Genomic DNA, 25,286 nt, shown 5'->3' with positions numbered 1-25,286 from the left:
AGTGGAAGGGCTGCTCTGGGAACCAAGTGGGGAGAAGGGAAAATGGCACCCGGGGGTAAACAGAAGGGAATTTCCTTGTAGCATAGGAGGATCCTGCGCTTCACAGGCCCAGGCGGCGGATCCCAGTAGGAGAAGACAGGACTCCAAGTGAAAGGCTGTCTCTGCTGGCTCTGCAGGTTCCTGGCAGTGTGGCTTCGTCAAGTAGTGTAACCTGTGGGAGGCTTTGCCTTCTCACAGCTGAGATGGCGGTCATTGCTCCCGCCTTCAAAGCGACTGAGGTAAAGAGAAGTGTGGGTATGTGTGTCTGTGAAACATTAGGGATGGGGTTTTAATTGTCTTCTTCATGTGGGGCTGGGGGGACAAGGTGCCACATGCTGACTACGTGCTGAAGGACGTCAGGGCACACAACCCTGGTTTGTGCTAGTGCTTCTATGGAGAAGGTGACCAGAAACGCTGAGTGGAGGTTGTGTGGGCAGGAACCTCTCTAACGGGAGCACTTTGGTTCCCTGTAGATAGAAAATGGGCCACGTTACTGAACAGGGAGAAAAGCTGGGAGTCAGATGATACTTGACTGTTGGGAGGGGGGTCAGCGTACTGAATGTAGTGCTTTGAGGAGCCCCTTGCCCTCACTCCTGACCCTGAGAAAAATTTACCAAAGGTGTTGGGGCTTTAAGAAACGTTAACATTAGGGAGGTTGTGGAAAATGCAAGAGAAGCCTGGGGCTGGGGCCAGGAGGGACTGCCCTAAGGATCCGGTGCCTCCAGGTGAGGTTTCCTCTTCAGACCAGGATAACCTCCGGCCTCACTGCTTCCACCCCCAAATGGCTCTTCTGAGCTCTTCCTGACCCCTGGGAAACATCCCCAACACCTGGTGGTTGCTGACCTGCTTCTGGTCCATTATATCCTCCTCTTTAAAAAAACAAATTTTAAGTCAGTGGAAAGCGTATCTTTTCCCTAATGGGGTGGCATCATAAGCCTACTTTCCATGAAGCAGTTAGAAGTGAGCAAAGAACACAAGCAGTGGAAACTCTCATTCTAAACGTACAGCTGTTCCAGAGCAAGAACCATGCTGCACGGCCTGCCTGCCCGAAAATCCTGAGCACCTGACATGGCATTCCCAAATCCTTGAGGACTCCAGAGGCCATGTGCCCCGGGAGACCCCCAGGATTCTGACAGCAGAGGAAAGCTAACCAGTGACCCAGCTTCTGCCCCAAACCAGCATCTCCTGAAAGGGGGATGTGCCAGCTAGCACCAGACACTCTGTTTCAGTCCCTATCCTTGAGTTTTCTGGCCATCCATGGGACATAGATACCTTCCAGGTAACAAAATGCCCTTCATGTCCAAAAGAATGACCTAGAGTTGTAACAGACAACACAGTCCAAAGTTACTGAATGATACCAAACTGCAACTCTTGGAATTTGACTTTGCAGGCTATGGATGTTTCAAACTAATACGACACATGTGCTATTTATTTATTTATTTATTTAAGAGAGAGGCTTGATCCCATGATCCTGGCATCATGATCTAAGCCAAAATCAAGAGTTGGACGCTCAACTGAGCCACACAGGCGCCCCATATGCTAATTCTTAAATAAGAAAACTACCATGCCTACCACCAGATGGTTCAGAGAATGACCAGGTTAATCAAGGATTGAAAGGGGCTGGTGAATATTGACTTTATGAACTGAAAATGTAAATTAGAAGCAATGCCGTGGGCCAAAGGAGGCAGAAGGTAGATATATACAGAAGTAGATAATTAATTAGGTTTTGGCTACTATTAAGAAACCAACACAGGCCGAATCTCATTATAACTGACACCATTAGACTAGAAATCTGGGTATTAGCAAGATTATTCAAAAGTCCCTGGTTGGCCCCTTTGTGTATAAGGCAACGGACAGATTGCTGGTGCCCTAGTCTGAATGATAAATTGACTCTCCCTCAGTTCTCTCCTTAACTAGCTGACAAGTCCCTGCTTACTGACTCAGTCTGTACATCTGTCAAATGGGGACAGTAACGCCTGACCTGCCTCCTACTGGAGAAAACGAGAAAACGATGCCATATCACCACAAACCTAGTAAAAACTAGCATTTGTACTCATGTAGTACTGACAAAGCATTTTCAAATAGTTCAGCCCCTTTGATCCTCATAATAAGCAGTGGTGAAGACTCTTTCAGACACCAGACACCCTTTACATGACGTATTTTGCAATGTCCTCTTTACTAATACAAAGTGAAATTAACTGAAAATAAGCTTCAGTACACATATGATTTTTTAAAAGATAAGTTTTTGATAAAAGGAAAATTATTCATTAAATATGCACTCGGGAACTCAACCCGGTTCTTCTGAGGCCACTGCCATTATCTTTCCAGAATCCTCCTCTTAAGTTATTTTTTAAATTAAAAACAACCAAAATTAAATGTTGTTTAAGAATTCCCTAAGGCCATCATGTTTCTCTTCTCCAAAACTAAGACAATATTGCTTTTTCATCACAGTACCTTGTTCTAGCAATCCTGGCCTTGCTGTATTGGTCAGTTCTACTACAGTGACAAATAATCCTCCAATTCTCAGTTGCTTACAGCTGACTTACTCATATTACTGAAGGTTGTGGGTCGGCTGCCGCTCTGTCAAGGGTGTGGCTCAGCTCCAACCTGTAAGCCAGCTGCTGGTCTGCACCATGTGTCCTTGTCCTACGGGGATTCAGGCTGAAGGATCACGGGGTACGTTACGCCCATGGCAGAGCAAAAGAGCCAGACAGCCGGTGATAACCCACAATGCCTCTCAGAGCGTCTGTTTCAAGAATCTGCACATAGTCACATGGCAACAATCAGAGATGTACAATCCTCTTACAGGGAAGGGGAGGTGAACAATTGCAAAGTGCAATGCAATCTGTCATAACTGATCAGATCAATTATGGGCCCCCAGGAAGTCCTGCTAACAGACTTGAGCTGGCACATGGAAACACTTGCTTGCCATCCTTCTTGAGCCCAAGGGTCACAGATTCAGTCATTAATGGGAAGGGTAGAGACTGTGGCAAAGAAAAGAAGTCTTACCTCATTTAAAAGAGCAGCTACATGGGGGCACCTGGATGACTCAGCTGGTTAAGTGTCCTACTCTTGATTTTGACTCAGGTCATATATGATCTTGTGGTTCATGAGATCGAGCCCTGCACTGGGCTCTGTGCAGAGCTTGCTTGGGATTCTCCCTCTCCCTCTCTCTGCCCCTCTTTTCTCTCTAAATAAATAAATAAACATTATAACAATAAAAAATAAAGGAGCAGCCCCTGTCAGCCCTAGGAAGTGGTACAATGTGCAAATGAACACCCAAGTCCTTTGATCTCTCAAGAAAAGTCAGAAAATCTGATATTTGTGTAAAACCTATTTTTAAAATTTTTGGAAACTCTTTTCATTAAAAAAAAAACCATGACTCTGCAGACCAAACAGAGCATCCCAAATCCAAATTTGGATCACAACTTAAAAGTTTTCATACTGTGCTTTAGGGAAGTTTTAGGGATGTGACAAACTGGACAGGGGCTGCTGTCCCAGGAAGGAGGTGAACAGATTTCTTATTCATTTCAGTGACTCAGAGAGAGTCAGTGCTCACCTGGCCCAGAGTCACTCAGACTCCATTAATTGACTCAGGGCTCAGGTCATGGTGTTACTCGTGGCCTTTGGTTTTCCTGTCCTGGGTTTGGCTGTCTGAGCTGTGCCACCTCCCAAGAGACACCTTTCAGGCTGATTGACTTAAAAATTAGAGCTCAGATGGCAAAAGAAGGGGGGAATAATAGGGCGAGAGATTGCACTCATTTGCCTCTTTAAATTTTAATATGGAGTGCGATTTGTTAACAAGGGGGAGGTCCCGAGGTACTGAGGGGTATCAATAATTCAGCAGAGGCTGTCAAGCTGCAAATAGCTGCATGGTGCCCAGCTGATGCTCCTGCTGGTGACACTGGCTACCCTTTCAAGCTTTAAGAGAAAGGGCCAGGTTTCCATCATCCAGCCCATTTCAGTCCTGTCTTTCCCTAGCTCCCGGTTCCTCGTGGAACTAGAGGCGACTCTACTGGAGGCTGTGACCATGTACAGACCCCGAGGATAAGAGTCCATAATGCTAAACTGATCGCAGGTTAAACATAAAAGTTCCCTAAGGACAATGGTCAATGGAGCTCCCGTTTGGTAGGATCTGTAGTGCTAAGGCCATCTCCCAATCACATGAGTTTACTGCCCAGGACTTAATAGAGCCCTATCCCCCAGCCCCAAGATGAACATCACTCCTTCCTGTGTGCCAGATCTCATTTCTCCCCCTTCTTTAAGAAACTTAACAGAAGACCATAGGGGAAGGGAAGGAAAAATAAGTTAAAAACAGAGAGGGAGGCAAACCATAAGAGACTCTTAAATACAGAGAACCAACTGAGGGTTGATGGGGGTGAAGGCTTGGGGGTGGGGGGTGAAATGGGAAATGGGCATAGAGGAGGGCACTTGTTGGGATGAGTACTGGCTGTTGTATGTCAGTGATGAATCACGGGAATCTACTCCCGAAGCCAAGACTACACTGTATACACTGTATGTTAGCTAATGGGACAATAAATTTAAAATAAAATAAAATAAAATAAAATAAAATAAAATAAAATAAAACTCAAAACTCACCTGGACCTGGTCACTGAGTTTCTTGGATGATAGCACCCCTTAGCCAGGGCAGAGGGACATAGTGGGTCCCAGCCTAAGATACTGGAGTATGCAGCCCTAGAATCACATAAATCCATACATCCCCTCCCACCAAGATATAGGCCTTTGGGCAAATTTCTAAAGTCTTTGAGCTTCAGTTTTTTTCATTTTTTAAAACAAGGATAAAAATACTTATCTCATTTAAGGATCAAATAAGATAGCATATGTAAATTTATTATGATTATTATTACAACTTTCTGAATGTGTCTCCAGTTGTCTCCTTCTTCACCCTCTACATGTTGCCACTTGAGGCCAGATGTCCCACGGGTGACACGGGGCATCTTTAGACCGGAGCACCAGTGATACAGCTTCTGTTTTTGATCAGGAGGAGTCGAAATAGAATTAATGCCAGCCAAATGGTAACAGGGGCTGCTTTGGGCCTTTGTCCTAGAAAAGCGAGTGATAATCAAACACACAGTGTCAATAAACTCAGCTTTCTTTGGAAGGCCCACCAAATGTCAGTCCCAACGGGCATTTAGCAATGTCAAGACGGCATTCATTTCCTATCATTGTTGCTGGGCAGACACAAAGCTTTGGATCCTAGACAGTCTCTTCACATAGCAGGACAGGTCAAATAATGTGGAGAGAGCAGGAAAGGGGGCAAATGCTAACCCAGTGGGTTCTGCTTAATGTTCCACATTGGCTGGGATGGATTTCATAAAACATTAGCAGCTGATGCTATTAGCCAGCAGTAGGTCTGGGAAATGCTGTTCAATATTTTTCCCATTTCTGAGTGAAAGAGAGAGCTGAGAGAATAATACTGTAATAAGGAAAGCTTTGCTCCTGGCAAAGGGCATGTCCTTCCCCCCCATGTTATTTGGTCACTTGCTTGAGAACAGGAAACAAAAGCAGAGCTGGGGATGAGGGTGAAGCAGAGGGAAGCATTTGTCCCTTAGAGTAAGGTAAAAATGTTTGTCTACAGTTTTAATAATTTGCTCTTCTATATTATAATTTTGGCCAATTTAATGCTTCAGTAAAGTGTGAAGTCCCTATATCACTTTGAGAAGTCGTGTCATGTGGAATAAAGGGGTGGAAGAACATCAGAGAGTTTTCTTCTCCCCCATTCACACCTTTGCTGGTTCGTTAGTCAAGGAGGCGACTCTTACCTTATCCCCTGGTCCAGGATTTCCAGGTAGTGAACATGAATGGAGTCTAGTGCAGAGTGGCAGTGAGAAATGTCAGGAAGGACGGACAATAAGCCCTCTTGTTTCCTAAAACATACATAGGAAGATACAGAACACAAAGAATACGCGGCTGGTAGGAATAAAGGGGAGGGCAGACAGGCTGATGCTGGGGTTATGCGTTCATAGTCATATAAAGAAAATCCAAATATGAAGGACAAAGTCCAAATATGGTCTGAATATGCCATGATTTTTTACTTTTACTTTTCCTGGAAAGTCTTCTGTGTTCAGAAACATCTCTACTGGCCTGTCACAGTGCCTATAATTCCATCAGGAAGTTGAATGTTTTAGTTTACAGGGAACTTCCACTTGGAAAAAAACACTACATATTGTCTTTGACTTACGACAAATTAGGGTGGATTTCTCAATCTGTCCAGTGTGTCCATTCCTCTGCCACTACTTTATTTTCACTTTTGCCATTGTTGCTAGGTTAGTTTGACAGCCTTTTTCCTCACTGGCCTCCCTGCCTCTGATCAATGTCCCTTTAAGCCCCTTGTCCACAGACCAGACCAAATGGTCTCTACTAAAGGCTAGTCCATACCTCATCCACCTGCTTCAAACTTCAAAGGCTTTTTAGCGTTTTCAGAAAACAGACTGATTTGAATGATACGGATTGCAACAGTCTCTGTTGACCTCTCCAAACTCACAACTCACCCCATCATCACCCCCACTCTGTGAACTGTTTACAGCTCCTGCTCTTGTCCCCAGCCTCTGTACGTGGAGTTCTGTCTGCCCCGTGTACCCTTCCTGCTCTGCTACCTCCCCTGGACATGCCCTATGAAAGCTTCTGGTCTGGATATGGGGCTTCTCCGATGGATTTCCATGGGATTCTGCACAAATCTCTACCACAGCACACGTTATTCTATTATTGTTATGGTGGTCTCATTGTCTGTATCTCCATGTAGACTGCATAGTCCTCGAATGTTGACTTTACTTATGTCTCCCTGGCATCTACCCATGGCATAAGGTGGTTCACATTCAATGATTTTTGGATGAATAAATGCATTACTATAATAAGAAAACTAAAGCTCAAAGGAGTGTCACTCAAGCTGTTTTATTACATGAGTCAGACAGGTACCTATAGTTTTTCTAGTTAAGATATTAATCTTTTCTTCCTAATCAAGACACAAAATTGTCTACATGACAGAAGATCCCATAATTGTAGTTAATGAGGTTGTGAAGGATTGGGAGGAAATATTTGTGACATATATAAAAGGCAATGGATTAGGAGCCACAATATCTAAACAGCACCTCTACTTCAATAAGAAAGCATACCATCAACCTTGTATAAAAATAAGGAAAGATAAATATTCCATTTGTAAATAAGGAAGAAAGCATGTAAAAAGATTCCCAGTCTCAGCAACAAATCAATAATCACTTTTCACCCAACCAAATTGCTAAAAATGAAAAAGATTGATGAACTCCAGTGATGGTGATGGCATTAGGGAACGGGCTTTCTCTTACACTAGTAATAAAATTGTAAATTGAAACACTTTAAAAAATTTTTTATTTAATTTTTTTGAAGCCATTCTTATTATCAATCAAAATTTAAATACATATTCCCTAGGACCTAGTATAATAGTTTTCTGTGGCTCCTATTTCAAATTACTACCAATTTAGTTGCTTAAAACAACACAAATTTATTATCTTTCAGTTCTGTAATTCAGAACAATGAAATAAGTCTCACTGACTGAAAATCAAGGTATTGGCAGGATTATACTCCTTTCTGGAATGTGAAGTTGTAAGGGGAGAATCTGTTTCGTTCATTCTACCTTCTAGAGAGCACCCGCATTCTTTGGCTGGTGGACCTCTTCCTCCATCTTCAAAGCCAGGAACTTTGGGCATACTCCTTCTTACAGCATGATCTCTCTGGTTCTGTGTTCTTTGTTTTTTCCTTCCTTCCTTCCTTCCTTCCTTCCTTCCTTCCTTCCTTCCTTCCTTCCTTCTTTTCTCCCTCCCTCCCTCCCTCTCTTTCTTTCTTCTTTCTTTTCTTTCTTTCTTTCTTTCTTTCTTTCTTTCTTTCTTTCTTTCTTTCTTTCTTTCTTTCATAGCGTGCGGATGGGGGCGGGGGCGGGGAGGAGCAGAGAAGGGTAGAGGGAGAGAATCTTAAGCAGGTTCTATGCCCAGCACAGAGCCCAAAGCAGTGCTCAATCTCAGGATGGTGAGATCATGACCTGAGCCAAAACCAAGAGTCAGACACTTAACCAACTGAGCCATCCAGGGTCCCCTCACTTCTTCTATTTTTAAGGACACTTGTGATCATATTAGGTCCATTTCTGACTAAGAATCTTAATTCCACCTGCAATATTAGTTTCCCTTTGCTGTGCAACCTAACATATTCACAGGCCCTAGGGATTAGGAGATTAGACATTTTGGGGGGGAAAGGCATTCATTATTTTACCTACCACTCCAAGAAGTTCCACTTTTGGCAATATACCCTATAGAAATATACATATATGTATATGTATATGTGCCCAAAACTGTATGATCAAAAAATTGGTATTGAAGTAGTGTTTTTAATAGTAAAAAAATGGAAAAAGGTAAAAAGGAAAAAAAAAACACCTATCCATAAAAAGGAGAATAATTATATAAACCTATGTGATGGTTAATTTCATGTGTCAATTTGACTGGCCCATGGGTACTCAGATATTTGGTCAAACAGTATTTAAAGTGTCTCTGTGAGAGTGTTTTTGAATGCAATTAACATTTAAATTGGTAGACTGAGTAAAGCAAGTGGGCTTCTCTAATGTGGGTGGTCCTCATCCATCACTTGAAGGCCTGAATAGAACAAAAACGCTAGGGGGTGCCAAGTGGCCGACTCAGGTCATGATCTCGTGGTTTCATGAGTTTGAGCCCCGAGTTGGACTGTGCACTGACAGTGTGGAGCCTGCTTGGGATTCTCTCTCCCTCTCCCTCTCTCTCTCTCTGTCTCTATCTCTATCTCTCTCTCTCCCCGCCTCCCCCCCATCTCTGCCCCTCCCCTGCTGGCACTGTCTCTCTCCCAAAATAAATAAATTAACTTAAAAAGAAAAGAACAAAAAGGCTAACTTTTCCCATAGTGAAAGAGAATTTCTCTTGCCTCATGGCCTTCTAACTAGGCCATAGGTTTTTCCCTGCCTCCAGACTCACACTGAAATATCAGCTCTTCTTCGGTCTCGAGCCTGCAGGCCTTCAGACTGGAACTAAACCACTCGCTCTCCTGGGTGTCCAGCTTGCTTAAGTCACCCTGAAGATCTTGAGACTTTCTAGCCTCCACTATCATGTGCACTACTTCCTTATAGTAAATCTCCCCCGTCTCTAACTCATACATACTATTGGTTCTGTTTCTCTGGAGAATTCTGATTAATATATCCTATAGAAAAAGCACGCAGCCATAAGAAATAAGAAGGCAGAGCTTTGTGGACCAACGTAGAAGGATTTTCATGGGATAGAGTTATATGAAAAAGGGAAAGGTTGAGTCTGATCTAATTTGTATAAAAGTCGAAAGGGACATTTATAAATATATAAACACACCCACCTCTCTATATAAATGCATAGAAAAAGGACTGAATGCTATATATTGGATGCATAACAATGATTATCTCTGTGATTGGGAGTTGGATGGGGGCCTGGTGGTGAAAGGGGTTTCCATCTATACTTATTTCAACTGTTTGACTCTCTTACACGACAAAGTATATATGAATTATTTGTGTGATTTAAAAAAACTAAGACCATCAAAACTCAAAGAAAGAATCCATTTGTCCCAACTAATCAAATTTAAAAGAAATAGGCTTACAAGCTGCAATACCCATGAATTTACAAGGAGGAAGGTTTCTTTCTAGTGACTGGAATACCCCTATCTATTATCAAGAGAATATTTTTCTAATAAAAAAAATATGTAAGAAGCCAAATCAGTGAACAGAAGGGACGTGTTAAGCATGAAATCGGAGCACATAAAGTCAGATGTCCTTGAGGGATGTTTTATCTTAGCTGAGGTTTTTAACTCCAATGAATTATCCAATTGACCCTAACACTTGGGCCTGTAGGCACAGCCTCTCTTTCTGATAATAGCTGTCTCTCTCTGCTCTGAAGAGTCACTTGAGAATTACTGGCAAACTCTCACTCTCCCACTGTCATTTTGAGAATCTCCATTAGATCCACCTTTCCTATTTGCACAAAGCACTTGCACTGTGTCCACTCTCTTTCTTAACAGATTCTATCAGACCATCTTCCATCTCTTATGCTGTTTTTCGTTTCTTGGCAGTGGAGAGAAGGTCATTTGCATTCCCCCAGTAAACACAGAATAGAATGGGTAACCTCATTTTCTGCCAAACAACCATGTCCATTCATAGTGGGGCTTTTTCTCAGTCTCCCCAACCTTGTCCCTAGATCTGTGCTTTTAACTTACTTTGGGAAACTGAACTTCTATTGATTCAACTGAATCATCTTCCTGGTTATAAGACCTTGGGTCATGTCATTACTCTTTGCCATAATTGTTTGTTTATTTCTTTTGATCTAAGATAAGGAAGTCAGGGCAGTAAAACAGGAATACTCCTCAACTTTTGCCACCTTGCAGTGCCACTGAGAGATTAAAATGAGGAAACCCTCACCCATTCAATGAATGTTTGCTGAGGTCTTTTGCTCTGCCCAGCTCCATGCTTGGTTCTGGGGATGCATAAAAGAATCAGACAGTCTCTGCCTTCATAGTGCTCACAGTCTCATGGGAAATACATCTCATGAACAACTGCAATACAGAATAGTAAATGGTAACACAGGGTGTTATACTACACCCTGGAGGGGGTAGGGTTAAGAAAGACTTGGGGAGATAACTCTTGAGCAGAATCTTGAAGAAAGAGCAGGAAATAGGACAAGGTGAGAAAGGCATTCAAGACCAAAGGGACAGCGTGTGAAAGCCATGGAAGAAGGGACAGGATGGCAAGAGTCTGATTGGACATAGGACATGGTAGATTAAAGATAGCCCTAAATTCTTTGACACACCTCTCGAGGGAGGGTTACATTTGAATGTGGGTGGGCTCTGTGACTGCTTGACCAATGGAAGTAATGTTGTGCCACTTTTCAGGCCCAGGCCTTAAGAGACCTGCATATTCCACTTCCTGTCTCTTGGAACACTGTTGGAACCCAGCTACCACACTGTACTGTGAAGAAGCCCAAATAGAGACGAACTGAGGCTCCCTGGTCAAATGCCCTGGGTAAGCAACGTGCTGACAACCAGCCCCAGCCTGTCAGCCACGTGGGTGAGTCGTCTTGGAAATGGATCCAGTCCAGGTGGAGCAGGTTTGGTGAGTAGAGGAGGGAGGGTGGGCGTTGGAGGGGAAATAATAGGTTCAGGCTGGGACCTATTGAGTTTGAGGGGCGATGGGTTATCCTGGTACAGACAGATGGTGTAGTGGGACTTGTAGATCTGAAGCTGAAGAGAGAGACTTGCAAAGGATTGTTGACAGGAGGAGAATGCATGACCAAGGATCCAAATACTTATGGGAAATACACATGGTGAGAAGAGAAGGCTCAAGGGAGACAATCGCAGCAAAGGGGTATACAGGAAAAAACAAGTCTATGAAGAAGCCTCTGAAGAAATAGGAGAGGGAAGTGGTGCAGAAAGTCCACTCTTTCTGCTACTAAGGAGCAGCACTTTTGATCACAAAGAGGAGGCTCTGCAGAGCAACACAGGTTCATGCTTCACACTGAGCACGAATCGACTCCAGGCAAGCCTCCACGCTAGGCAAGCCTGGGCTCCCTGGGTCCTGCTTTATTACTTACAGGGGGAAATAAACTCAGGCTGAAACTGGAAGCATTACAACCTGCACGCCAATCACACGAAATCCTTCTTCCCCTCCTCTCCCTAGCTATTCGAGCTTCCCCTTACAAAGCCATCAGGGCTTCTCCCTGTCTGGCAACACACGGGGAGTGCCCTTTGAGAAAAGGACAGGAAGCCAAGAAGTGCATTGGTGTTCTGCCTCTGAGCTAAGCATGCAAAGAGGCCTCTTCCATTTTTGTGAAGCTTTTCTTCTCCAAGCTGCACACCTAAACAGATGGGGGAGCAATGGTTTATTGATGCAGGGGCGCAGTAACTGTAGGAAAGAGCGGATGAATATTTCATGGGCACCAGTAGCAGTTAATAAATCATGAGGTGCTACAGCCGAGTGGGCCGCTCATTCCGCCCTGGACAATGGTTGCTCAGCTCTAGTCAAGTGGAACCTCCTTTTCTGGCAAGTCCAATCTGTCCTGAGTGCTGCAGGGAAGCTTGTGTGTCATTTCTGTGGTCCTTGATTTCTCAATTCAATACATACTGAGGATGGCTAGCAGTTCTATTTTTAGCGACTGCCAACTCCATGGTTATGACGTAGGGAAATTCACAGAAAATTAGCTTAGGAATCAGGAGACTGGGCTTCTGGTCCCAACTCTGCTAGCTGTGTGACACTGGACAATATACTTAATCTCTCTGAATAATATTTTCCCATCTCTAAAATGAAGGAACGGATGGATTGGTAATCCTGAAGTTTCCTGTCAGTTTTGTGATTGTATGAAACAGTGGGTTTCTTGAAGTTACAGTCATTGACTCATGATGTTGGTGATTGTTTCATAAATAATTATTGATAAAAGTGTGTGTGCTGTGTGTTTTGTTCATAAGGAGCATTGACAACCTCCCTTCTGTGTCTAGAGACAAGAAGCATTTACGCTTAACCTTTTGCTTTTTAATGTTTATCATTTATTTCCAACCTACCAGGATAAAAACCCACTTTATGCAGCTGATACGCCTAACTTTTGAAAAAGACAGAACACAGACCTACTCAGTCATTAGCTTTGGCAACAGTACCATTTGGCCAGGCTCAGTATCTGACGTCCATTTATTTATCTATTTATGATTTAAAATTTTATATCCAAAAGTTAATTTTATCTGAGTATACTGGTAATGAAAACAGCAATGGCTGGTCACATAAACAGAAGTTTCAGCATTGTTAAAATTGCCAGTTTTAATAACAAAAATAACACTACCACCGTTGAATGTTTACTCTGTGTTAACCTTTTATAGAGTATTTTACAAACATTATTCTTGTTATTTCTCATTAGTCCCCAAATAATGGCACACTGATAAGAAAATTGGGCTGAGAAAGATGAATTTCCTTGCCCAAGGTCACCCAATTAGCGAGTGGCTGAGAAGAGATTCAAACCCTAGCCTGTCTGATTCCAAACACACTATTATTGTAACAATACATAATAGCTAAAATTTACATTGGATTTACTATGAACTAGAAAGTAAGCAGCTCACCCATTGGGATAATCTCCATCTTTCATCTTCTTTGAGCTTTTCTGCAACCTTGTAAGTTGTAGAACATGGATAATAATGCAAATGATTCTTATCTATAGAAATGCAAATAAATTGATTATCGCCCTATGGGTGGGCACATCTTGCATCTATTCGTAAATTCATTTCTGAAGTCGGGTCCCCCCTATTTCTATGTGGTTCTTGGAGTTCTTTAAGCCAGCTGGAATGACTTATTGGTTCCTTCATTTATTAAATTAAACACAATATTTGACATGTCTTCATCTTACATTTGTAGGACAGCCATGATTTTACTTTCTTTTTTTAAATATTCTTTAACAATATGTAGCACGCACACACTCACAGGATTCTCAGAGAGGCGGAGAGGGACGCAGTTCTGCAACGCAGCTGCTGCTGGTGGTGTATGTGAGCACAGCAGGAGATGAGAGGCCAGGATGCCTCTTCGGGCTTTTCCACCCCTCCTGTGATATGGTGGGGCGTGTTGCTAACTAAGCTGGTGGCAATCAGTGGCTTGGCCGCTCTGCCTCTGGGCGGCCTGTCTAATGATGGCTCCTCCACCTCTCATTGCTGAAGCTGCTGCCAAAGCATCACCTAGCACTGCCTCCTACCCTGCAGGTCCTTTGTAGGGTCTTTCCATGGCCTTCCAGAGCTCTGCTCTCTCCAAGGGCACTAAGGACAAGGACAGTGGACACAAAAGGGCAGAATTAACCAGCTTTCTGGGACCACCCCTTGTCTTTTCGGTAACTGCCTTTCAGATTTAAAGATTGTAAAGCCCCACATAATGAGCATAGACCTGTGGACTGTGACAATTAAGTCACCACAACAGTGTTTCTCATACTGCATGCCATGGAACACTGGTGTTACACACATAACCTGCAGATGTGCTGTGAGTAAATGGAAAGATACTTTCAAGTCTCATGATTCATAATTATTTTATCATGATAATGAAAAATAGTGAAGGAATTTCATTGCCTTACCTTTCAAGATCAAATTAGGTTTTTTTTCTTTTCTCTCTTTTCCCTCCCTTCCTCCTTTCCTTCCCTTCCCTTCCCTTCCCTTCCCTTCCCTTCCCTTTTCTTTCTTTTCTTCCTTCCTTCCTTCCTTCCTTCCTTCCTTCCTTCCTTCCTTCCTTCCTTCCTTCCTTCTTCACCCAAATGTTACTTTGGGGCTTTTGTTGTTGTCCTAACAAAATAAAGAGTTTTTAAAGAAACACTTTACAACTCTACACATAAAAATCTCATCAGTGGGTGTCCTGTGATATCAAAACATTAAGAAATCTTCTGTTACAGACCAGGAGGTGATGAGGGAGCAGGAGGCAGGCTGTGGGGCAAAGCACAAGCTAGCACCCCCTCCCACCCAGGTGGGATCTGTGTGATATTCCTTGGACATTCCTAGCTACCCAAGAACAAAGGAAAGGGGTTTCAGTGCTTGCCATGGTGATGTGGGAAACTGAGGCAAATGAAAAATTAAATTTCCTTACTGCCTACAGCCCATTGACAAGTCCTTGAAACCGGCAGAGTGACCTCCCTCTAGGAGCTCAGCTGCCTCCATGATGCCATTTTGCTGGGGGCAAAAGAGAACCTTGGCTTAATAGTGCCCTGACCTCGAGGATCCTGTAAGTCTATTTCCTTTATCTCAACTGCCCCAAGATATGTGCTGGCAATCATACTCCAAGCTTATGGCCCCCTGACATGCATCTGAAGGGTCTCATGACTGAGGTCTTATTAAATGGTACTAAATGGTGTTTCCCTAGCAACAGCTAGCCCCTCAAGCCCCTGGAACTTTGCTTCCAAAATTCCATAGAGACTTACTCTAGTTCTGACCCCCTCCCAACCTGAGGGTAGGTAATGAGTTACCCATCAGGACCCCAGTGCAGCTCTTTCTGCCCATGGGTCCTGTCCCCATGCTTTAATAAAATCACCTTTTTGCACCAAAGAGGTCTTCAAGAAGTCTTTCTTGGGGGTGCCTGGGTGGCTCAGTCGGTTAAGTGTCCGACTTCAGCTCAGGTCATGATCTCACAGTCTGTGAGTTTGAGCCCTGCGTCAGGCTCTGTGCTGACAGCTCAGAGCCTGGAGCCTGCTTCCGATTCTGTGTCTCCCTCTCTCTCTGCTCCTCCCCTGTTCACATGCTGTCTCTGTCTCGAGAATAAATAAACATTAAAAAAAAGAAGAATTCTTTCTTGGACATGACCCCATGAACCCCCATTACCCCAAACTTCATCATGGACTATATTTTTAAGGTGTAAAACTCTTAAGTGTAAGACTTCTGAGAAGAAATGGAGATCTTTTTAGCAGCACAAAGGTTGAACATAGTTCTCTCCTTTCAGTTTGGGAACCATGAAAACATTCCTGCCCCTCTCCCTCACCACAGGACAAGCTAGAGTAGGAGATACATTTGCTAGTTACCAGGAGGATGTCACATTTCACTGACAATAAGTTAACAAGAGAAAAACTATGTTCCAACCAGGTCTCTAAAGTGGTTGAAAACAGTTGTTGAAGACGCTGTTCTCAAAACCAGAGCTTCAACCAACTGTAAACAGAGAGATAGAATTCTCTGCAGTTGGCATTAAAATCCTGACCTGATAATTCTCTTTCTGATGCAAACCAGCTTAGAAACAGAGAAGACACAGAAGGAATTGACTTTTGAATGTTGGTGATCTTTAAGCATCTGGAGTTAGTCCTCTGTATATACTTGTTTCCTATGATTTTTAAGTTACTCCCTAGACTTCAACTACCTTCTTTATGGAACTGAATTCCACTTCCCATCTCCAGCCCAGATTTTTTGCCTCAGGGGCAATGCTGCTGGACAGCTGTTTGGATGTCATACAGACATTAATTTTTTTTTTTTTTTTTTACTTTATCTTCCTCCTTCACCTCCCAAATGAGTTCTTCCCCTTACATTCTTTGTTTTGGAGAATGACACCATCATCCACTAAAGACATTGGAATCATTCAACCCATTACTAAATCTCTTATTCTACCTCCTAATTATGTCTCCAGTATCTCCCTTTCTCTTCACCTCCATTTGCCATTATAGCCAATCAGAGCCTCATAATGTTTCTTGGTTCCTAAAAGCTCATTTTCACTGGTTTCCCTGCCTGCCGTACACTGCCTTTTAGTCACTTCTCACCAAAGGCAGATTGACCTCTCTATGGTATAGATTTAATAATGTCACTCCCCTTGTGGCCTTCCATTGCTTTTAAGATAGTATATTTCATGATCTGAACCCAGTTTTCTAGTGTAACCTCATATTTTGCCAACTTTCAATTCTACGATAAATTATATTCCAGCCACACTAAATTGCTTGTGGATCCCTAAATGTGACACATTCTCTATCATGCCTATGGCCCTCTATCATGCTACCCTCTCTGCCCCCTCTACTCCTCCAACCACTCAGCTAACTTCTTCCTCCAGGAAACCTCCCCTGAACCTCCCAGTCAGCTTTTAAGTGACCCTCTCATGTATGCACAATATACCTGATGTCCCCTCTATCACATCCCTTTATACTCTACTGGAATTGCTATATGGAAGGAAAGCATTTAGGGAAAAACCTATACTTCTTTCCCTCATATTCTCTGATAACCCTGCTCTTTCCCCATTTAGAGCAGAGGGGCAGTCTATACTCGCTACCCTCCAGAGTTAGGCTGTTCAATAAAAAATCCAAAGAGCAAAAAATGAGTTAATAGAGCTTTTTGAGTTTCCCCAAATAGACTCAAGTTGGCAGTTCATTGTTTATGTTTATGTTTATTCGTTTTTGAGACAGAGAGAGAGAGAGAGAGACAGCACATGAGCCTGGCAGGGGCAGAGAGAGAGAGAGGACAGAGGATTCAAAGGGGACTCTGTGCTGACAGCGATGAGCCCGACGTGAGGCTCGAACTCATGAACTGTGAGATCATGACCTGAGTTGAAGTCAACTGATTGAGCCATCCAGGCACCCTGGAAGTTCATTGTTTAAAGAAGAGTATTTTTAAGGATCAAAGGCCTAGGTCCTAAATTATTACAGCACAAAGTTTCTTTTCCCTAAACTGATTTGGAAGATCCTATGGACTGCAGCCAGAGAAAAGGGAGACTGGAGCAAGAGATAGTAAGCCGTTGATGAATGATCTGAGGGTGGGTAAGGGTGGGCGGGGAGAGGCTATGAGAGAGGGGGCCCGAGAGGGCAAGAGAACACTGAGAATTTCACTTCTCCTATCCAAGAAGGGAACTCAAGGAGCTGGGAGTAAGTTGGTGAAAGGGCCTCTCAGTGGGAAATGGGAAGGCACCGTGTGTCCTGAGTGAATTGGTGACTGGAAACCAGACATGAGCCCACACACCACAGCAGATGCCCACATGCTAAACAATGATGTTCCTTCCACTGATGTCATGGAACTAGTGGAATCTAAATGCTGCCCCACGGAGAAGGGCGTGGGGGAAACCCTGAATTATCTATTACTCTGCATTGACCAAGAGTAAACTTCTCACTACAAACATAGTGAGAGATCAAGATAGAAATTAAATATGATTATAGAAAACAAGTTAACCAATTTTTGCTGTCCTGAATTTATACCCTAGGACTCCCACTCATGGCATCTATTTAAAAGCCAGCTCTCTCCACTCATCTGGAGACTCACTGAACACAGGGACCAGTTGTATTCATCTTTGTAACCTCAGTCTGGGAGTAGAGAGTCCGTAAATGTTCATCAGTTGAAAAAAAAAATGAACGAATGACCTGGATGATGAAAGATGAGGATCTGGACAGAAGAAGGAAGAGTAATTTCCCTTGATCTGATGTGATGGTCCTTAATGAAACCGGAGCTGAATATCAGAAACAAATGGTATATTATCTGTCCTTTTGTCTGTTAAGGTAAGTTGGTTCAAATAACTCTTTTTTTTAATGTTTATTCTTTGAGAGGGACAGAGAGAGAGAGAGAGAGAGAGAATGAGCAGGGGAAGGGCAGAGAGAGGGAGTCACAAAATCTGAAGCAGGCTCCAGGCTCTGAGCTGTCAGCACAGAGCCTGACGTGGGGCTCTAACTCACGAACCGTGAGATCATGACCTGAGCTTAACCAACTGAGCCACCCAGGTGCCCCAGTTCAAATAACTCTTAATTAGCTGTATTTATTTTTCCATATATAATGTGAATTTAATCATTCTCATTTAATCCTCTTGTTGACAATGTTATAGCTAAATTGAAGATTTGTTTTATTGTCCACTTCGTTTTTTTTTTAATGTTTATTTATTTATTTTTGAGAGAGAGAGGGGGTGGGGAGGGGCAGAGAGCGAGGAGGACAGAATCCCAAGCAGGCTCCTTGCTGTCAGCTCAGAGCCCAACGTGGGGCTCGAACCCACGAACCTTGAGATCGTGACCTGAGCTGAAACCAAGAGTTGGATGCTTAACTGACTGAGTTACCCAGGCACCTCTGTTGTCCACTTGTTATGTTGTCGAATTTACTTTAAAATACTTCAGCATAAGTGTGTGTGTGTGTGTTTGTGTGTGTGTGTGTGTGTGTGTGTGTGTGTGTGTGTGTGTGTTGGTTTTATTCTATATGCTAGGAGTACCTAATTAACATTCCTAACCTGGGATAAACTGTCCAGAGGTGCTTAATTAAAATTTTAAGAAGCCCACTCAGGAGTCTACTCCAGAGTACTATGAGTGCTTCAACGATGTCTATCTCCGTCTGTAGTCAAGGGTTTATTCATTAGCATAATTGGAGTTAGAAATAGTTTTTCAAAGGCAATTGGAATAGTGTTCAGTATATGTAAACTGACTCGCAAGGTACAGACACCCTCACTTGTACATGAACCTCTCTTGTGCAGCAGCCTAATATCTCTTGGTATGATGCACCAGCCTAGAAGTCCCATTCGGTCCTGTGTCCCATCTCTTACCAAAGGACTTATTTTCTGATTCTGACTGGATGGCTAGCTGATCCTCCCTAGAGAATACTGCTGTTATCTGTCACTAGTGAAACTGTCATGAAAGGGGACTGGCAGAGTGACCAAGGGAGGGAGCCAATAAGAGCATATTGCATGACTCTTCGTGTCTGTTTGCTAATAAATGTTCACATTTGTGTTGCAGGATTTGGTTTGAGATTTGCTTTTCTTGTAATGTACCACTTTGTAACAAGTTTATTGGGAATGAGATCTTGACCCTTCCTCTCTCTACCTTTAGTCATTAGAGGTCACTGTTATTTGCCAAAAGAACCCAACAGTTGTGAATGAACAAATTGGTCTAGATTACTTGACAACACAACACTTAATACAATGCACATTATCAACACTTTTTCCGGATTAATATTTTAGTTTTCTGTAGATAGAGATATAGATACACACAGATATCACAACTAAAGAACTCCCATATTGTTTATATTTTGAATACCCTGACTCTTATGTTTTCATTGCCAGGCTGACCCTGGGATAGGTCATCCACTGGAATGTTGCTGTACTCCTCATTTGAATTTCTTTCTGGCCTAGACTTTATCTTACTTATCTCTGGTTGAACACACTACAATATCTCCCTCGGATAAAGCCCTCATCATTGTTTGCTGGCCAGAATGTCATATAACAAGATAGATGAAGGACTATGGTGGTATCAGAGTCTTCCTCATTGCAAATTCTATTACCCACTGGGATCACAGATAATCCCTACCAGAGGGAAAGAAAAAACTCAGTATTGTCATGAGGTGGTAGACCCAGGTCCAAAGTAACTGGGGGCAAAATTACAGAACAGGTACCTTGTGAACATCAGCTGAAGAAGGAGAGGGAGAAGACTCCTCTGATTGTAGGTTGCCTTCCCATCACTGGGTAGACAGCAGACTAAGGGAAGTATTGTCCAGCTTTTCTGGGAGTAAGGAGAGCACCATGGAGAGAGGATGAGTATCCCAAGAGAGCATCTTTGTAACAAGTAGGCTTTTTTTACCTGGTAGCCATATCTGCCGTTAAAATATGAGGTTGAAGCATTACTGTTCTACTCACCGCAGATGAAGACTTGTGCAGAAAGCATGGCACCTGTCATCCCTGGACTGCTGTTGCTGAGGAGAAGCCGGGACCCAGTGCAAGCTCTGAAAGAACTAATCTGGCTGCAGAGGCTGGCACAGAGGTCCAGAAAGACAGTAGGTAAGGCACAGCTCGGTCACAGGTCACTGAATGGCCAGCACCTGGTGCAGGGTGTTGTTTTGATGAAAGCCATTTGAGTTACAAACCTAGTCAGACCGTCTTAAGGAAAGGAGGCAATTCCTGAAAAAGGTGACAATGGGAACTTCAGCCAGGCTGTAAGAGAGAACCAGGGATGGCTGTTATGATAAGCAGCTGTTCTTTCCATTTACTTACAGCCCCACAGTTGTTCATCTGAGATTGCTCGTTCCTGCCCAGGAGCTTCACTATTCACTCTTGCATTTGCTTCATCTCCCCAAAGTGTCTCAGTTTTGCTTTCTGAAACACTGTGGGAGCGGCTGGACACAGACTGGCACGCAGGGGGAGATGCTGAAAAGCAAAGGTGATGTGGAGGGGCGCCTGGGTGGCTCAGTTACTGGTTAAGAGTTCAACTCTTGGGGCGCCTGGGTGGCTCAGTTGATTGGGCGTCCGACTTCAGCTCGGGTCATGATCTCGCAGTTTGTGAGTTCAAGCACCACATTGGGCTCTGTGCTGACGGCTCGGAGACTGGATCCTGCTTTGGGTTCTGTGTCTCCCGCTCTCTCTGCCCCTCCCCCACTTACACTCTGTCTCTCTCTCAAGAATGAATAAACATTAAAAAAAAAAAAAAAGTAAAAAGCAAAGATGAACCCTTACAGCGGGGGCTCAGCTCTTGACCTAAGTCACTCTCTGGATCATTCAAACCATCATCCCGTCCCTGATCACTGCCCCCATCCCTTTCCTGCTACCACCACTACCACCAAAGGTCCCACTGGCCAGTCATTCTAATGCAGCATTTCCTGCATTTGCCAGATCATCGGAATCACCTGAGGGCACTTATTAAAAAATATCCTCTGGGCGCCTGGGTGGCTCAGTCGGTTAAGCGTCCGACTTTGCTTAGGTCATAATCTCAAGGTTTGTGGGTTCGAGCCCGGTATCTGGCTCTGTGCTGACAGCTTGGAGCCTGGAGCCCACTTAGGATTCTGTGTCTCCCTCTCTCTCTGCCCCTCCCCTACTTGAGCTCTCTCTCTCTCTCTCTCTCTCTCTCTCAAAAATAAATAAGCATTAAAAAATATTTTAAAAATACACATCCTCAGGCTCCTTCCTAGAAATTTTGGGGTGGGGCCCAGGAACCTCTATTTTTATTAAATATCCCTAGGCCATTTCATAATCAGGCAAACCTGAGGACTGCACTGGAGCAGTTCTACAATTTTATTTGGTTAGCATCAGATTAAGCTGGGTGCTTATTACAATGAAGATTCTTACCCTAGAACCTCCACAAAAGATTCTATTTCAAAAGCTGTGAGGTAGGACCTTAGGAATCTGCAATTTAATAAACACTCCTAAGATTATGATAAAGGGGTTCACTGGCTATGCTTTGGGAAGCATTATTTTAGAGAGAAACCCATCTACTTATGCAGACTCTCAGCCTACAGGCAGTATGATATGGGAGTAGCCCTTTTTCCACCTACTCTGTGATGGAAAGACTTTGGCCTTTGGGGAAATCCAAGGCCATAGAACCCAAACCACTGGGCAGGATAAGAAACTGGCAGAATGGTCACAGAAGTCAGTCACAGTAACAAAGGTAGATCTAACTCTTACACAAAAGATACAAAAAAAGTTGCATTTAAACCAGATGTGGGTCAACCGACCTTTATGAATACTCTAATAAGAAGACAAAGAATTGCTCACTAAAACAGGGAGCTCTTACTGTATGCTAAGTGTTCGAGCTATGCTATCTCATTTAACACTTGCAACAATTTTAATTTGTATTTTTGACAGGATAATAAATTTATTCAAACGCACAGCAAGTAAGTGTCAGAGCCTGGTCTCAAATCTAGGTCCTGTTGAAGTCAAATAACATGGTTTTACCTGCCATGATGTCCTGTAGCTGGGCACATGGATTACTTCTGAAGAAATCCACAATGTGATGCTATTATACGCACTAGGAGAATTAGGGATTAATAAAAGGGAACCCGAATTTGATCACAAAATCCTTTTGCGGTAAAAATAATCCATCTCCATAATTTACCAATTTTGTGAGCTCGGATTTTAATAAATCGTGTTTTATTAAAATTCCACACCTGTATGGTTTAGGAGAGCCCTAGGGCTCCCCCAAAGTGAACATAATTGAAAGACGCAGAAGTTATGTAAAAGGAAACCAGCTAAGGATCTGAGAATAAGTAATTTCCCATTCCTGCGGAAACGCCACCACTGAAATAGATCAGCAGTCGATGCTGCGGTGGGTCCTGCGCCGCCTCATTGGGCATCACATTCAAGGAGCCTGCTCCGTACGTCTTCAGCGCAGACCCTGCGCCATCCGCACTGCACACGGGGCCTCTCACCCACGCGTCACCGGCCGAAGTGGCAGGGCGCAAGGCTGTGTTCCCCTAGCTCTGCCCGGTCCGATGCGGGCTTGCAATAGTCGCTAGGCCCGCTGCATCTGTTCTGGCCGCACGAGGCCTCTGGAGCCCAAGAAGAGGCAGGGGTCTGACCTCCAGTTTTCTGCAAACTCTGTGTGTTGAGAGCAAACAGCCATAGTCAACATGCCTCCTGCTGACTTTGCTTGGGGGAGGAGCTTACAAGTGCCCAACGTACTTTTCAAAATCCTCACCTTGAAGCAGTCCTTTAAGGTACAAGCCTACAAGGAAAGGGGTGTTGGGGTTGGAAGAACAAACCGGGCAGCAAGGTGTGGTGCCTAAAGGACAAAGGAGGACTGAAAAATAGAGCTGTGGCTCCAGCTCCGACCTGCCCCGACCCCTGTCCTCCCTCAGCCGTCCACAGCAGTTCCTTGTCACAGAGAGGGCTGTGACTCTCTGGGAAAAGCCCTTCAGTTTGCTTTTGGTACAACCGGATCATAAGCACAGACAAGAAACCAGCGCTCCCTGGAGCAGTGTGTTCCCTTGAACTCTTTCAAAATGGATGGCAAGAATGGTAACATACAAGTCATTCCCAAACCGCAGACCACCCCAGCCAGAATAATTGTTTCCTAAGCAGTTGACTTCTCTAGGTCTTTCATTAGTCACTTTATTAACAAGTATTTATGGGCCATCGACTGTAACCCCAGCACTGAACTGAACAAGAATCAGAAATATAAGAGCTACCCTGGGGGCCTGGGTGGTTCCGCTGGTTAACCGTCCAACTCTTGATTTCCGCTGAGGTCAGGATCTCAGAGTTTGTGAGTTCCAGCCCCGGGATTCCCTCTCTCTCCCTCCCTTTCCACACACCCCCACCCCCACCCCACAAGTGCCCACACTCTCTCTAAATATAATAAATCTCTGTAAAATAAATAAATAGAAGAAGAAATATAAGAACTGGCTGTGCCTGGAAGAATCTCTCTGTTTAGAAGAGTAGGTCATATAATAATGAGGGCACAATGAACAGCAGTAGGATTTGAGTGCTACCATGAAGAGAACAAGAGATACCCGCTTTTCCTTCAGAGAGGGAAAAGATACTAAGATGGACCAGAGACATCACGGGAGGCTTCATGGTGGTGGCAGGCCCTGAGCCTATTAGGATTTGGAGAGCAAGAGAAAAAAATGCCAAGGGCATTCCAGTTGTGGAGAATGGGGTGAAAGGCATCTCTTCTTTCCACTTACCAGAGTTTTCAAGGCCAGCTCGGATGTGGCTTGCTCTTTAAGCCTTCCACCATGAGGAATGTGAAGATTGACGCCTCCAAATTTCTTTAAGTCTTCGGAGAAAACAAGCCTAGTGTATGTATAGTTACATAAAAGCATCAATGGGATTATATTACATCAGTGGCAACTTAAGTATCACAGACTTTTTTTAAAAAGATACTAAACAGCATAGAATTTTAAAAGCTAGCCACCAAATACCTTCCCCTTTCTCTTTGTTTGGATCCATTTAAAATGTTAACTTCTAGGGGTGCCTGGGTGGCTCAGTCGGGTAAGTATCTGACTTCAGCTCAGGTCATTATCTCACTGTTCCTGAGATTGAGCCCTGTGTCGGGCTGTGTGTGGACAGCTCAGAGCCTGGAGCCTGCTTCAGATTCTGTGTCTCCCTCTCTCTCTGCCCCTCCTCCTCCTCCTCTCTCTCTCTCAAAAACAAATAAACATTAAAAAAATAAAATAAATAAAATGTTAACTTCCAGAGGAAATAATTAATTGAGCTGATAAGAGCAAAAGCACCTTTCTATATTTGGTGATTTATTTCCTCTGGACTGTATAAACCAAACAGCTGCATTTAGAGCAGACACATAAGATTCCATTATAATTACAGACATTCCTAACCTGCTATTTTTCTGAACATTTGAAACATCAAAAATGGAGCTGAAACGATAGTTGGCATCCTATTTGATTACAAAGAGGCAGTATTCTATGATGTTAGGTGAAAGCTATATTGAAACCTTACACCTGCCTGCAAATAGAATTTTAACTGGCAATTTGGCTTCTAGGTAGTGTATTATAACTTATAAAATAATCTTTTTCTTCTTTCACAAAGAACACAAGGCCACAATTAGTGCCAAGTCTCTTCCCCAAAATTACTTGGCAGTGTTCCCAGATGTTCCACCAGCCTTATAGCAGAAGCTTTCCAACCTATTTGCTAGGTGGTGCTTTAATTTTTTTCTTCCAGTTTAATAACTTGCAATATGTCCCCTCCTTCCTGGTATCATTGGACAAGAGTATTTTCAACTCTTCCTTACTGTCTTCTTTTCTCAGACCTGAGGTCTTTCTGAGATTGACCTTGTTAATCTAGTCTGTTACTCTCTTCAAGCCCACATGGTTATATTAATCCCTTAAACAAGCAAATCAAGCTGTAGGAGATTCACATTCAGTTAAAAGGTATTCTCTAGCCTGCAAGTTTCTCAATATATTAATAAATGTTTAATGAGCTAAAGGTTCTGATGTCAAATAAACAAAATTCTGCACACCCTCTACAGTCTATCTGGGGATTTAGAATGCCCATTAGCTGAGAAAAAACTTAGAGAAATCAAGCAGGAAATAAATCTGTTTTGGTTAAGAAAAACTGATTTGACTATAGA

At 43.4% G+C, this 25,286-nt stretch overlaps 1 protein-coding gene across 9 annotated transcripts in view; it reads right to left on the bottom strand.

Moving 5' to 3' along the window:
• Positions 1 to 25,286, bottom strand: part of TSEN15 (tRNA splicing endonuclease subunit 15) — a 179,119-nt gene that overhangs the window by 38,277 nt on the left and 115,556 nt on the right. For 7 of the 9 annotated variants that reach the window (XR_006705804.1, XR_006705806.1, XR_006705798.1 and 4 more), the window contains 3 exons: positions 23,884 to 23,992; positions 20,129 to 20,422; positions 5,823 to 5,927 (listed from right to left, as the gene is read on the bottom strand). The gene's annotated coding sequence lies outside the window, so the exon portion shown is untranslated. Of the gene's footprint in view, positions 1 to 4,874; positions 5,104 to 5,822; positions 5,928 to 20,128; positions 20,423 to 22,319; positions 22,926 to 23,883; positions 23,993 to 25,286 lie in introns of those variants that run through there. The other 2 variants (XR_006705802.1, XR_006705800.1) reach the window with 2 other exon arrangements.

Source organism: Leopardus geoffroyi, chromosome C3 (genome assembly GCF_018350155.1).
Source record: "Leopardus geoffroyi isolate Oge1 chromosome C3, O.geoffroyi_Oge1_pat1.0, whole genome shotgun sequence".
In the NCBI taxonomy this organism is placed as follows: domain Eukaryota; kingdom Metazoa; phylum Chordata; class Mammalia; order Carnivora; family Felidae; genus Leopardus; species Leopardus geoffroyi.
The sequence above is the reverse complement of the archived record's forward strand: the minus strand, read 5'-3'. Positions and strand labels throughout refer to the sequence as shown.